This window comes from Oryx dammah, unplaced genomic scaffold (genome assembly GCF_014754425.2).
Source record: "Oryx dammah isolate SB20612 unplaced genomic scaffold, SCBI_Odam_1.1 HiC_scaffold_25, whole genome shotgun sequence".
Taxonomy (NCBI): Eukaryota; Metazoa; Chordata; class Mammalia; order Artiodactyla; family Bovidae; genus Oryx; species Oryx dammah.
Window position 1 is genome coordinate 70,522,034 of NW_024070209.1, and position 15,900 is coordinate 70,537,933.

A 15,900-nucleotide genomic window follows, 5' to 3' on the forward strand; every position below is an offset into this window, starting at 1 on the left:
GTGGGGTCACCAAGAGTCAGACACGACCGAGGGACCCTCTATGAGTACCATATGGGATCACAATAAAGTTGTTGCAGAGTGTCTCTACCTTCTGCTGTTACAGACTGGGACAGAACGGAGAGAAGATGTTAAGAGCAGGGATGGCGGGCCGCATGGTGGACCGCATGGTGGGCTCTGGACCACAGCAAGCTGAGAGTCTGATTGGGGAGGGGTCTGCTGGAGCTTCATGCTCTGAGGGCTGAGCACTCCGAGGCCATTGTTCTCTGCAGTCCCAAGAGGTAACTGGGCCATTCCCATTGATTTGGGCAACCAGCCAAAGACCTGCCTGGCCCTCATGGGCAGCTGTCTCCTTTGCCACAGTGACCAAAATGAGCTGTCAGGCCAGGTCAAGGCAAGTCCAGCCTCAGCCCTGGGTGTTGGCCAGCCACCTGTGTCCAAGAGACAGCTGGTCGTGTCACTGTCCATCCCTCCTTTGCAGCTGGCCGTGATTGTCCATATTGAAGAGGAGCTCTCTTGGGACATCTGAGTACCTGAAATCTGGAGTTAGAGGTAGAGGGACTGGACACTAGCTTCCCAGCGCTGCCCATGGGATACCTCAAGCTACAAAACTGTCTGCCACAGTTCTTTGAGGGTTAAGAGAAACCAGACCACCCCCTCACGCAGAAAACCTCTGAGGAGTGTGCTCATTTGGGGAATAGTGGATAGCACCTTTCCTCTCTCATCACCCTTCCTGGCCACCCACCTCCTGCTTGGTTTTTGGTTTTCCCCTGAAAGCACTCCCTGCAAACCTGGGGAAGTGGGGCACAAGCTGCGTTCAGGCTCAGCCCAGCCTGGCCCGTGTTCTTCTAGGAGTCATGGGAGCGACTCCCACTCATTCCTTCATCAATGTTTCCTCAGCCCCCGTGCACCTGCAAATCCCAAACAGCAGTCATTTCTGTCATAGAAACAAAGAGCAAAGGATATGAACTGATTATTCTCAGCCCTGGCCTTGCTATTTATTTGCTATGTAAATTTGGAGAAGCAACTTAACCACTCTGAGCCTGTTTCCTTATCTGTAAAATTATGACAATAAGGGTTCTAACGCATGGGTTACTTGGGAATTGAATGAGATAATCCACATATTATGAGTAGAATTGTGTCCCCCACCAAATTCACACATTGAAGCCCTAACCCCCCAGTACCTCAGAATTTATTTGGAGACAGGCCCTTTAAGGGGTGATGACATTAAGATGAGGCCATTAGGGTGGGGCCCTAATGCAATGTGACTGGTGTCCTTGTGGGAAGAAGAAAAGACAAAGAAATGGGCACACAGAGAAAAGACCACATGAAGAGAGAGCAAAAGGGTGGCCAAGGAAAGAGACCGCCAGAGGAATACACCCTGTGGGCACACCGATCTTGGACATCTATCCTCCAGAAACCTAGGAAAACAAATGTCTGTGGTATTTTGTTATGGCAGCCCTAGCCCACTAATACAGAAAGCAGAAGAATAACGTCTGGCATATTATATACACTCAATAAACACTAATTACTGCCATAAGTATTGTTGCTTATCTCATCTGTACACCCACCATATTAGCTTCCTACTGCTGCTGTAACTGGCTTCCCTGGTGGCTCAGACAGACAGTAAAGCGTCCGCCTGCAGTGCAGGAGACTGGGTCCGATCCCTGGGTTGGGAAGATCCCCTGGAGAAGGAAAAAGTACTCCAGTACTCTTGCCTAGAAAATGCCATGGATGGACGAGCCTCATAGGCTACAGTCCATGGGATTGCAACGAGTTGGACATGACTGAGCAACTTCACTGGTTCACTGGCTGCTGTAACAAATCATCTCAAACATTCCGGCTTAACACATTATCGACTGGGGTATTTTTGCAGAAAGAAATGCCTGTGGCCAGTGAATTGTTATATAGGTGAATATTGAAGCACTCTGGTCAATAATGTTCAGGTAACAAAAGACATAAGAGGTGGCAAGAATACACAGAAGAACTGTACAAAAAAGATCTTTATGACCCAGCTAATCACGATGGTATGATAACCCACCTAGAGCCAGACATCCTGGAATGTGAAGTCAAGTGGGCCTTAGGAAAAGTGAAAGTGAAGTCGCTCAGTCATGTCCAACTCTTTGCCACCCCATGGACTGTAGCCTTCCACGCTCCTCTGACCATGGGATTTTCCAGGCAAGAGTACTGGAGTGGGTTGCCATTTCCTTCTCCAGAGGATCTTCCCAACCCAGGGATTGAACCTGGGTCTCCCGCATTATAGGTAGACGCTTTACCATCCAGGCCACCAGGTAAGTCCTGGGCCTTAGGAAGCATCACTACGAACAAAGCTAGTGGAGGTGATGGAATTCCAGTTGAGCTGTTTCAAGTCCTGAGGGATGATGCTGTGAAAGTGCTGCACTCAATATGCCAGCAAATTTGGAAAACTCAGCAGTGGCCATAGGACTGGAAAAGGTCAGTTTTCATTCCAATCCCAAAGAAACGCAATGCCAAAGAATGCTCAAACTACCACACAATTACATTCATCTCACACGCTAGTAAAGTAATGCTCAAAATTCTCTAAGCCAGGCTTCAACAATATGTGAGCTGTGAACTTCCTGATGTTCAAGCTGGTTTTAAAAAAGGCAGAGGAACCAGAGATCAAATTGCCAACATCCGCTGGATCATGGAAAAAGCAAGAGAGTTCCAGAAAAACATCTATTTCTGCTTTATTGACTATGCCAAAGCCTTTGACTGTGTGGATCACAATAAACTGTGGAAAATTCTGAGAGAGATGGGAATACCAGACCACCTGACCTGCCTCTTAAGAAACCTGTATGCAGGTCAGGAAGCAACAGTTAGAACTGGACATGGAACAACAGACTGGTTCCAAATAGGAAAAGGAATACGTCAAGGCTGTATATTGTCAACCTGCTTATTTAACTTATATGCAGAGTACATTATGAGAAACGCTGGGCTGGAAGAAGCACAAGCTAGAATCAAGATTGCTGGAAGAAATATCAATAACCTCAGATATACAGATGACACCACCCTTATGGCAGAAAGTGAAGAAGAACTAAAGAGCCTCATGATGAAAGTGAAAGAGGAGAGTGAAAAAGTTGGCTTAAAACTCAACATTCAGAAAAGTAAGATCATGGCATCTTGTCCCATCACTTCATGGGAAATAGATGGGGAAACAGTGGAAACAGTGTCAGACTTTTATTTTTCTGGGCTCCAAAATCACTATAGATGGTGACTGCAGCCATGAAATTAAAAGATACATGTTCCTTGGAAGAAAAGCTATGACCAACCTAGACAGCATATTAAAAAGCAGAGACATTACTTTGCCAACAAAGATCCATCTAGTCAAGGCTATACTTTTTCCAGTAGTCATGTATGGATATGAGAGTTGGACTGTAAAGAAAGCTGAGTGCCAAAGAATTGATGCTTTTGAAGTGTGGTGTTGAAGAAGACTCTTGAGAGTTCCTTGGACTGCAAGGAGATCCAACCAGTCCATGCTATAGATCAGTCCTGGGTGTTCATTGGAAGGACTGATGTTGAAGTTGAAACTCCAGTACTTTGGCCACCTGATGCGAAGAGCTGACTCATTTGAAAAGACCCTGATGCTGGGAAAGATTGAGGGCAGGAGGAGAAGGGGATAACAGAGGATGAGATGGTTAGATGGTATCACCAACTCAATGGACATGAGTTTGGGTAAACTCCGGGAGTTGATGATGGACAGGGAGGCCTGGTATGCTGTGGTTCATGGGGTCGCAAAGAGTCGGACATGGCTGAGCGACTGAACTGAACTGAACAAAAGACATATTAATACATCTCTGGCCAATAACATGTTATAATATGTTATAACACATATGTATTATCTTACTCTGTAGATCAGATATCCCACTGGGCGAAAATCAAGGTTTCTACAAGGCTGTATTCCTTCTGGAGTCTCCAGAAAAGAATCCATCTCCTTGTCTTTTCCGTCTTCTAGAGGCCATCTGCATTTCTTGGCCATGGCCCTAACCTGCTCACACCTGCTCCTCCAGCCCTTGGAGAGGTCTGGGCAGGGAGGTCTGCGGCACAGAGAAGGGGAAGGAGTGATGGCTTCTGAGACAGTAGTTATGGGGGCAGGAGCTCCAACATGGTGGGGGGAGGGGATGGGAGGGGTCCAAAGTAGCAGAGACTGCAACAGGGAGATGTGCCCAGGGCAGACACTGCTGGTCACCAAATGCCTGGCTTTGGGGTGTCAGAGACAGCTTTACGGAGCTGGAACTCCTGGTTCTATTTCACAACACCGACATGTCTTTCATTATCTCCAGGGCTGTTGTGAAATGTTCCAAAGAGAATAACGTACTTTCAATTCATTTTAATTGTACAAAAGATCTGTATGTCAGGCAGTACTTTTGAGGAGGGGATAAGGTGTCACAAAGTCAGGGAAATGCTGATGAGTCTGGGTCCACTCAGGAGAGGTGGGGGTGGGGTGTCTGGTACTGGGTCTGGCTGCAGGATGAGCAGGCCAGGGGCTCTGGAATGCTAACATAGCTCTTGCAGAGGGAGAGGTGTGTGATCCTTGGAGCCCTGCTGTCTCCCACAGGGAGCCCAGCTCGGTGAAGTGGGCAGAACTCAGCTCAGAGGAACTCAAACAAACCATCCCAGTTTGCAAACTAGTGGCAGAGCTGGAAAAAAGTAGCAGCCTATGGTTTTGTAATTCCATTGTCTGATGGGCACAGGGGGCTGACTATGATGTGAAATGTAGGCTATCAATTCATCCTATCTGTTAGGGATTCTCAGAAAAGGCCCGACCAAGGCAGCCAGGGAAATGATTTCAGAGGAACCCCCAGACAGTCATGAGCCAGCTGTGTAGCCTTGAACCAGCTGCTTCCACTCTCTGGGTTGCACCTCCATCGTGTTGTAAGAAGGAAGGGTGGCTGTATAACAATGGCGTAAATCGTTATGCAGGGCTTACTGGGTTTGAGTCACCTTAAGTATGTTATCTCACATAATCCTTCCAATAATCCTCTGAAGGGTTATCCTCATCTTGCAAATAAGAAAATGGAAGTTCAGGAAAGTTAAGTAACTCATCCAAGTTCACACAGCTAATGAACCACCCAATAGGACTTTAAAGCCTTGAATGCCTCCTAACCCCAATGCTAGATCCCTCAAGGTCAGCTCTTGGCTCCATCCTGAGTGTGAAAAATCCAGAAGGGCCACCCCGGTTCCTTTATGCTCCATCTCACTGCTGTTTGAGGGCTGGACCCTGGGCTTGGTATGCAGAATGTGGGTGGGGATGACCCAGGTCGCCACCAGGACTCCTGAGAACATAGAGGAAGTGAGAGCTCTGGCACCTCCACAACCCACACACCTACTCCTGTTCCCACAAGTCTAAGAAAGGCCACTGCCCTTGGTTTAAAGTAATGCTTCTTTCCAACAGCTTATTACATATACCCTTTACCTAGAAAGTTCATCAAATAAAAGCACATCTTCTATGTCCACACAATACCCTGCACATGTCTTTTTGTGGCTTAATCACTCATTTATTTCTATCACTGAATAATATTCCATTTTCTGGATGGAAACCAGAGTTTCTGTCTTCAGCCACCTCCTGAAGGGCATCTTGCTTGTTTCCAAGTTTTGGCAGTTGTGAATAAAGCTGCTGTAAACATCCATGCACAGGTTTTTGCATGGACGTAACTTTTCAACTCACTTGGGAAATTACCTAGAAACACCACTGTGGGTTCATAAAGAATATGTTTAATGTAGGCCCTTGTTTTTTATCCAACCTGCCTTTCTCTCTTTTAATTGGAGTATTTAGTTCATTGACATTTAAGGTAACTGTTGATAGATATGTATGTGTTGGAAACAACCGAAATGTCCATTGACATATGAATGGATAAAGAAGATGTGGGGTGTGTGTGTGTGTGTGTGTGTGTGTGATGTGTGTGTGTGTGTGTGTGTGTGTGTATGTGATGGATTACTACTCAGCCATAAAGAGAATGAAGTGAAGCTGTTTGCAGCAACATGTATGGACCTGGAGATCATCACACTAAGTGAAGTCAGAAAGACAAACACCATCTGCTATCACTTATATGTGGAATCTAAAATATGACACAAATGAACTTATCTATGAAACAGAAACAGACTCACAGACAAGAGAACAGACTTGTGGTTGCCAAGGGGCTAGAGGAAGGGGGACGGATGGAGTGGGAGTTTGGGATTACCAAATGCAAACTATTATATATCTATAGATAAAACTGAGGCACTTTGCTGTACACCAGAGACTAACACAACCTTGTAAATCAACTATACTTCAATAAAGTAAGAAAAAACTTTAAGAGTGTGCTTAGTTTTATAAGAAACTGCCAAACTGTCTTCCAAAGTGACTGTACCATTTCTCATTCTTAATGGCAACCCACTCCAGTACTCTTGCCTGGAAAATCCCAAGGATGGAGGAGCCTGATAGGCTGCAGTCCACGGGGTCGCTAAGAGTTGGATACGACTGAGCGGCTTCCCTTTCACTTTTCACTTTCATGCATTGGAGAAGGAAATGGCAATCCACTCCAGTGTTCTTGCCTGGAGAATCCCAGGGATGGGGGAGCCTGGTGGGCTGCCGTTTATGGGGTCACACAGAGTCGGACACGACTAAAGAGACTTAGCAGCAGCAATGGCTGTGGCTTTTATTTTTATTCAGAAATGAAAAGTGACTTGCTTACGATCACATAGCCATTCTTTGGCAGAGGAAGGATTCGAAGGCAGTGCCCTTTTGGGTGGTTGCCTTTTGACCACGCTGCCCTTCAGGTGGACATGCTGAGCACACACCCTCACAAACACTTATTCACCATTGGCTTTCGAGACCTAGTTCTTGGTGCACACATGTGCTGAGCATTCTCTTCTGCATCCAGGAAAGCCTGTCGTTCTAGTCCCTATGTCTGAGAAGACTGTGATGCTCTTGCCAATGCCTGGGTGCATAGGGGCCAGTGTCCTGGTGTTCCAGGCTTACCTATACCTAGAGAAGAACCAGACACCCTGGGAGACTCTTTCTCCTATCAAAGCCGATCAAGCCCCAGAGTCCCAGGAGTCGCTGTGACTTCATCAGGGACTGGCTGGGGAAAGAAACGCCCTCTCCCTTCTTCCAGCTTCCAAGTCCTTCCTTCCTTCCTCCCTTCTTTAGGTGAATTTCACGTAATAAAATCAACCATTTTTAAAATGTACAGTTCAGCGGCATTTATCACATTTCACAGTGTCCTGCAACCACCGCCTCTCCCTGGTTCTAAAACGTTTTCCTGCCCCCAGAAGAAAACTCTGTACCCATCATCCCCCATCCTCTCTCTCCCCAGCCCCTGGCTACCACCAACCCACATGCAGCCTCTCTGGGTGTACCTATTTCAGTAATGGAAGAAACAGAATCATACAGTATGTGACCTTTTGTGTCTGGCTCCAAACACCTTTCTTGGACCACACTTTCTGTAACTCCCTAAGAAAGGAGGAAGAACAAGGGCCATTTCTGTTTCCTTTGTGTCTATCCTTACCCCCTGGTCCATGTTGCCCTGCACCCCCTGCCCACAGTGTCTGTGGCCAGGCTCATCTGTTCTATGCCATTTCCTATTTCTTGTAACTACCCGCAGAAGAGGACTTTGATGCTTCCTAGAGTCATTCAACAAATAGCTTCTGGGCTGGCAGAAAACAGAAGACAGGGCAGACAGACGGGTAGCAATCATTGCAGCCGTGTGATGAGGCACTGCTAGAGGTTTTTCAGAGAGCCAGAGGAGCCCAGAGGAAAGACAGGTAACTCAGCCTCAGGGTGAGGCTATCCAGGGCAGATAGACTGGGGACGCTGTCTGCCTTGTTCATGCTGTTTCCTTTGCACTTAGCACCATTTCTGGTGCCTAGAACAGGATGAATGGCATGTCCATCCATCCATCAGTGCAGCTTTCTCAGCTAGGAGCCAAAGGATGAGAGTCGTTTATACCAGGAGTTAGGCATAACTTACCTGAAGACTTGTAGGCAAAGGTTCAGCCCCTACAATACCCTAACCAATGTTTCAATCTAGATGAATATGGAAGGGGAGAGGCAGACAAGTGAGAAAAGATAGGGCCAGATCACACTTTGCCTTGGAAGCTGCATAAAGGAGACTGACTTTAACCTGAGTGAAAGAGAAGGAATTCAAGCAGATTTGCGTTTTAGAAACTCATTGTTCTAATAGAGATTAGAGATTATGACCTAAGGATGTGCCAGGCAGACAGAAGAGAGGTCATTCTTGCCCCCTCTATAGCTGATTTCCAGTGGGAAGCAGAGATACATCATATGTTGTTTAAAATAATTAAATAGTCCCAAATGTGCAAGGTACTCTAAGGGATGCCATGGCAGGTCCTTTAAATTGAAACCTGAGGAATGAATGAACAGGAGATGGTCAGTGAGAGAGGCAAAGAGCTTTCCAGACTATACTAAAGCTGTTATGAAGGTCCTCAGCAAAACGTCCTGAAGGAACTGAGAAAAGTCCAGTGTGGTTCTTGTGAAAATGCGAGGCTGGAAGTTTGACCAGATGAAGCTGGGGAGGTAGCAGGAATCAAACCCCACAGAACACTTTTACACATTTTGGACTTACCCTCAGCAAAACAGGAAGTCTTGAATGATGTAAGCAGGATCCTATTTTGAAAAATAGGATCACTTGCATTTCTCTTTTGCATTTCTGTGTATGTGACCTTCCTGGTCAGTGCATTGGTCTGCTTGCCTTGAAAGTGGTGCTAGAGTGATCAAAGAAAAAAATATTCAGAGAAGGGGATAAGGAGTATTGAGCTGCAGACATTCAAAATCAAATTCTTCAGCCACACAATGGTCTTGAAAGATAGTCTTTATTAAGAAAAAGGATATTCTGGATGTCTTTAACTTTCTCTGTAATATATCAAGAAGCTAGCCTGACAGAACTGAACTTAGAGCTTTATCTAAAGAGGAGAACAGACAGGAGAGCCCTGATCTCATGTCTGGAGGATGGCGGGGAGGAGGGGAGACAGGACGCAAGTGTGGGAGCAAGTCAGGTGTGTATCCTCATTGTCCATCTTCCAGCTGAAGTCCCAGACTGCAAAGCGAGAGGGGAGCTCTGGGAGGAGATGCCCTTACATATCACTCTAAAGGTCTTCACATCAAAGTAAACTGCAGTGTGGTTAGGCACAGGGAAAGTTTGAATTTAACTTTCTCAAGTCCCCCCTGGTTCCCCTGCAGTGTTAGAATGATGGCTGCACTAGGTCTGTAGTTGTGGATTTTATATAAGAAACTGATCGGAAGCAGATAGATTGAAAGCCTGCTAAGTTGGTTTTTTTTTGAAAGCACTGAACAAACAATAAAAAGTATCGACTATGACCGTTACTTCCTAATACAGTCGCTGGGATCCACAATCTGCAGCAGCAGGAAGTAGAGGTGAACACTCTGAAGCTCCCAGGGCCCTGCTCACCAATGCCCGTTTCAGGTGTAGCTGTGGGGGATAAGAGCCTCCCAGAAGGAAAAGCCCAGAGACATGGACAATGGACAAAGCTCCACTGCCGGGGTAGGGGGCTCCCTCCTCCAGCCCAGCAGCATCTGATCGTTGTCATGAACCAGTGCCAGACGTGTTCCCATGCCGCTTTTCTCTGAATGGGAGTCCTCACTGCAGTTACCCTGCACCTATTCCATCTGCCACAGTCAGCATGGGGTGGAGGGTTTTCGTGTCTATGTGCTCAGACCATGTGGAGCCCTTGAAGAGGGTTGCACATAGCCTGATGATCCTTGATCTGCATGAGGCTTTGGGGTCATCTCCCCTGGGGAGGAAAGGAAAGAATTCGGGGGGCATGCGAATTTTGGGGTGACTATGGCAGAAACTGCTCTTTGGTTACTCCAGTGCCCATTCTTCCCTTTTTACCTCAATAACACAACCCTCAATTTTATGTCTTAAGGCTGTATTTAAGATTACATTTCTCAGACTCCCTTGCAGCTAGTTCTGACCATGTGTATATGTTCTAGCTAACAAAATACAAGCAGAAATGTCAAAAGAACTTTCAGGAAAGTCTCTGTAAAATGGGAGTTGAAATAAAATAGGGAAGGGGAAGCCCCTCTCCCATTCTGCCATACTGTTTCTTAGAAAGCAAATATGATGGCTAGAGTTAGCTAGAATCATGGAAATTAGAGCCATACCTTGGCTTTTTAAGGGAGAGAAAGAAGCCCTGTATGTTCACAGTTCTGCTTATTTGGGTTTTCTGTCACTGGCAGCTGAATGTAATCCTAATTGATATACCTCTAAGACAGGGGTTGAGTGGGAGACTTACATCATCAATTTAGTGGTTGGGACCCAAAACCTGCAGACACAATGCTGATGTTCTGGCTGCAGGAAGGAATTGAAGGTGACAGAGGCTTGTACAAGGACAGTAACAGTAGAGCTGGATAGAACACTCAGATCTGAGACACACTTAGGAGGTAAGACAGGAGTTGGTGATGGTGAGGGAGAGACGAGAAGGAAGTCAAAGAAAATGGCCCTGTAAGGAAGGAGCAGTGAGCAGAGCCATCAGCGGTGCTACAGCCAAGAAAGATGCGGGCTGAGACAAGTCTGTAGGAATTGGTAACAAGGAAGTAGCCTCAGGACAGTGGAGGTGGAAGCAGACTTGAGTGTGTTGAAGGAAGAGTGGGAGGTGAGGAAGTGGGCCCAGCACGTAGAGATAACTCCTCTGAAGCTGACCTAGGGGTGGAGTCATGGAGGGTTCTTATTTTTAAATGGGTGAGACTTGACCTCATTTAGAGGAAAGGACCCTTAGAGAGGTAGAGGTCAATGATGGAATAAGAAGAGGAAGAAGCTACTTGAAGAGGATCCCTGAGAAGAAGGTGGGAGGAATGAGTTTGGGGGAGCAGGAGGACCCCTTCTCTGTTAAAGCAGGTGAAGGAGGGCAGACGGGAGACAGGCTGGCTCTCTCCTGGGCTGTGGGCAGAGCCTTCTCCAGGGCTCCCAGCCCCTGGCCTCCTTCCGCCCCACCCCCGTCTATCCTGCACGTCTACGTTAATCTTCCTAAAGTGACTGTAGCGGCATCCACTGGCTCTTTGTCTATAGCTCCCAATACTTCAAAACAAAGAGTTTGCTAGAATGTAGACTCATTTCTGCTGACTTTTGGGGTCTCACCTTAAGTGGGGCTAGTTCTGGAAAAGCCCCCCAGATTAGGGAAAGTCCTGGTGATAATCCACAGCCACAACAACTTATATGTCTTTGAGGTGCTCACTGACCTTGTAATTATGTGATCAGACTGCCCCATTAGACAATGGGTGGTGTGTGTGCATGTGAGTACTTATCACCTGTGTGTGTGTGTGTATGTGTGTGTGTATGTATGCATGTGAGTGCTTATCACCTCTATCTCCAAAGCATGGAGGACAGCCTGGCACAACCAGGCACTACGCTGGGCTGAATGACCAACTGATAGCAAGACTCAAGCCTGTCATTGAGGCTCTTAAGATCTCAGGTTAAATTTCCAGCATCCCCTAAACCTGCCCATGCTCCAGATGCTGGGTACTCCTTCCTGGTTCCCAAGGCTGCCCCATGCTTTCCTTCTGAACAGGTCTTTTCTCAGACTGTTCCCTGCCCAGCATGCCCACCCTCCACTCTGTCCTGTACAGACTCCACTCCCCTCCCAGCCCAGGGACCCTTCCACTGCAGAATCTTCTCTGAAACCCCCACCAGCCCCAAGCTGAGCCACTTACCATATTCTACTGTGAATCTCTCCTTCCTGTCCCTTTCCGCCCATCACATTGCAACCTCCTTGAGGGAAACCTCTAGGTAGTAATTGTTATTTCAAATGAAAACACTTGACTGTGAGGCAAAGAAACACCTTATATAACATCTGTATAAACAGTCTTATATGGCTTTATCCCCAGCGGTGTCTGCATGGTGTCATGGACTTGGTAGGGACACAAAAATAATTTTGAATGAATGTAAGAATATGATGGTGAATATAATTAATTTTTTAAGTTAATTTAAATGTGGTTTTCCTATGCTTACAACACAAAAAGAGTGCCTGTTTTTATCCATGAACAAAATCTGTCTTTTCAGATTTTTTCCATCTTTCCTTGAGAAACAAATGCATGCCTCATGCAGCAGATCAAGGTGGTGACTGTATTTGCCAGCGTACCAGACACACCACTGCGTAAGGGAAAAGGAATTTCTCCTGGAGCTGATAATTTCCAACGTGTTCAGCAACATTGGTCTCTTGGGCTTCTGAATAAGATCAGGTATGTGAAAGCATATAAAATCTACAAAGCGCTAAAATAAGAAGGAAACTACATCACTATTCATAGCTATTATTTTCCATGTGAAGGTCTCATGATTGTTTTTTAGTTCAGAAAATAGAGTCATTGAGATTCTCAAAAGTTCTACCTTGATATAAATCCATAGAGACAGTAGGCAGATGGGTGGTTGCCAGGGGCTGGAGGCAGGGGGACAGGGAGCAACTGTGTAATGGGGTCAGGGCTTCCTCCCACAGTGATGAAAATGTTTTAGACCTAGACAGAAATGGTCGTTGCACAACATTGTGAAGGTACTAAATGCCACTGAATTTGTTCACTTTTAAATGGTTACTTTTAAAAAGATTTCTTGATGTGGACCAGTTTTTCTTAAGTCTTTACTGAATTTGTTAAAAATACTGCTTCTGTTTTACATTTTGTGTTTGTTTGGCCAGAAGGCTTATGGGATCTTAGCATGCTGACCAGGGATCCAAACTGCACTGGAAGTTTCAACCACTGGACTGCCAGAGAAGTTCATAAAATGGTTGCTTTTATAGTTTTGTGAATTCTACCTCAATTTTAAAAAAATTGCATCCCTAAACACTGAATCATTTCTAAATGTCCCAAAGGGCACGACAGTGCTATATTCTAGGGCAGCCCCAGAGTCAAGGTCCCAGAGCACCTTATACTGCACCTTTGGATCAAGACTGGAGTTCCCCTCATGCATAAGCATGACCTCCAAGTGTCCTCAGAGACACTCAGCTGAGCACTATTACCAACCAGCTGAGTGTGTGTATTTTGGTTTCTTACTTCACTGGCTGAGTCCTTAACAAGGACTTCTGAAGGTGTTTAGTTTGATTAAGGATTTGATAGTTCCACAGGTGGAGCCTGGAGCAGGTTTTATTTTTTCCTTTAAACCAGGGGGAACTTTCCAGAGACAACAGCTCACAGCCTGCGGATGGTGCTCAGATGCTCTCCTGGGCCATCTGTCTGTCCACTGGGTCCCGTGGGGAGGAAGGAGGATGATCCCATCCCAGAGGACAGAATCGGGGGTCACAGTTCCTCTCCACTCAGGCAGGTCCCAAAAAGGCGAAGACCAGTTGTGAAGAAGGGCGGGTGGACTTGTCCTAACAGCTCACAGCTTCTCAGGAAACAGTCCTTTGGTTGTGTCAGGGGAGGGACAGACTCGTGAACAAGGGCAGGTGCGAGGCTGGTGGGGAGGGAAGGCCGTCAGCACTCCTTCTCGACCTTCAGGCCTGGTGGGCCCTGGGCCAGCGAGGTTGGGCTGCCCACGAACAAGTACCCATCCATCTCAACCTTCAGGCCTGGTGGGCCCTGGGCCAACGAGGTTGGGCTGCCCACGAACAAGTACCCATCCATCCTTTAAACACAGAGGACCCAAGGGGAAATCACACCTTTTCATTTCAAACACAGCTCGGAGCTCAAAACCCAGGGGCTATGCTATAATCAAGTTGCATCAGTCAAGTTTATAACGAAGTCTTTTTTTTTTTTCCTTTTTTAGCACTTGATACCTTTCCTTCTGCCTTCACATATACCGTTTCATTCACTAGCCCAAGAAACAAACATAGCTGACCACCTTGGAAAATAGCAACTCCAGGGGAAATTCCTGTTCCCTTACCCAGCAGTGGTCCAGTGAACAAAGAAAGCCCAATGACAAGCATCCACTTGGGAAACTCTAGGTCCAACATAGGGGACGGTTCGGGGAGTTCCTCACCAAGACATCTTTCCTGGGAGAGAACCCCACTCAGTCCAAAGAACTCCAACTTTGTTAGAAATGTAATCAACAGCATTTACCATCAAGCCAGATCACTGAACCAGTTTGGACCAAGACAGCCTAGACTCAGCCGGAATTGCAGAATTCCCCAACAGACCCTGTTAGAACCCAGTGGAGGTGGCCCCTTATTGTTTTTCTCAATTAAAAAAAAAAAAAACTAAAAAGTTTTCTGCATGCTTTTAAGGCATTTACAGCTGCCCAAAGAAGCAGGGCTACTATGACTGCACTTAATAAGCACCTGGCAATCACCAACCTCTCTAATTGCCATGTGGGTGAAGAGGTGGGAATTCAAACAAACGAAGGAGATTTCGAAGTGTTGCTGGAAGATGAAAAATGTGACGGAAGCGCCTAGGCATGAGAGGCAAGCAGAGACACATGCTTCTCTCAGGACAGCATAACCCGGAAAGCCGACTGAAGCTGATGTGAACATTCCCAGCATCTGCCTCCCAGACACTTACACTGAAAAGAGCCACATCAACTGCTCAGAAAAATGCAGGTACCACTGAGACACCCCAGGCACCATGGCCTGTGTTGTCTACTTAGGCATAAGTTGTTGCTGGGAGGCCCAGTGCCAAGAGTTTTGAATGTCCGGTTCCTCATACCCCAAGGCCTTCTCAAAAGGGAAAGAAGATAAAACATGGGGGTTCACCACAGCACTATCAATACCCTCCCCCTTTACAGAGAGGAAACTCCGGCTCAGAGAGATTACGAGTAGAGGGGCAGGGCTAGGATTCAGAGTGCCTGTACTTCTCACGGTCCAGAGCTCTTGGGTCCTCCAAGGAACGAGGCCTTCACTCTGGGCTCCTCTTCCGCAGATTAGGAGTGAGTGGTGTTAACTCAGCACCTAACACTCAGCTGCTGCCGACCATCTTGAGTGCTAACTACTGAAACGTGTGCCTCCCTCCCATTTACAGTGCAGGGGAAGAGCACCCAGGACAGACACTCATTTACCCCCGGCTTCCTGGGCAGCAGGGTCTGGCTGACACTTCTGTGTCACCAACCTGTGTCTATTCAAAAAGGATATCTGGAGATGTGATTGTCCCACTTATGTACATGCCTTGGTTGTTCCAGAGGCCTGCGTATGACCTCATGCAACCACCTGGACCCTCTGAGCAATACCTTAAATTGGCTTTTTAAAGATTCTCAAGTCCCCAGAGTCAATTTTATTGAAACAAAATCCAAAGTGCCCCCAGGAACTGTTAGTGGCTAGCTTTTGGCAGTACTTGGCAGCTAGCTGAGAATCAGGCCCTAAAAAGTGGGAAATGGGACTGGGAGGGGTCGGAGAGGGTAAAGAGAAAGAAGCATGAGAAAGGAGGTGGGGAAGGTCTAGGCAGCCTCACCCCCAGCAGCTCACCTTCTAATTTTGCCAAAAGAGATTCCCAGGGAGTTGTTCCCTGCCTCCCCATTCCCAACAGAAAGACCAACTCTGCCCATGGAGCCAAAAGTAGAAAAGCCTAGAAGGAAAAAAAGAGAAGCGACAGAAAAGATAGGAAGAAAAGACAGAATAAACCAACCATCAGAGGCTCTTCAATCTTAATTCATTTTATTCTACAAAAAGCTACTCAATTGAAAGTGAAAAAGCTAACAAAAAAAAAAAAAAGGAAAAAAAGTTGTAATATGTTCTTTCTTCCATAGCAGCAAGCTTTTTCTAACAAGCTTTCTTTAGTGCAAATACTGTAGGCTTGTATTACAGTAAAATAACAAGACAGAACAACAACAAAACACCACCAGAGATGCTTCAGAGCTGAGCTACTCCTCGAATTTCAAAACTATACAAAGATTTTTGAGCTCATAGTCCTGCCTGGAGAGGCCTATTTAGAAGCCTTTCCAATGGGACCATTTAAGAAAAAAAAAAAAAGACAAGGTGCTCAGATAGATAATTAAATCCCCCATCAAGCTGT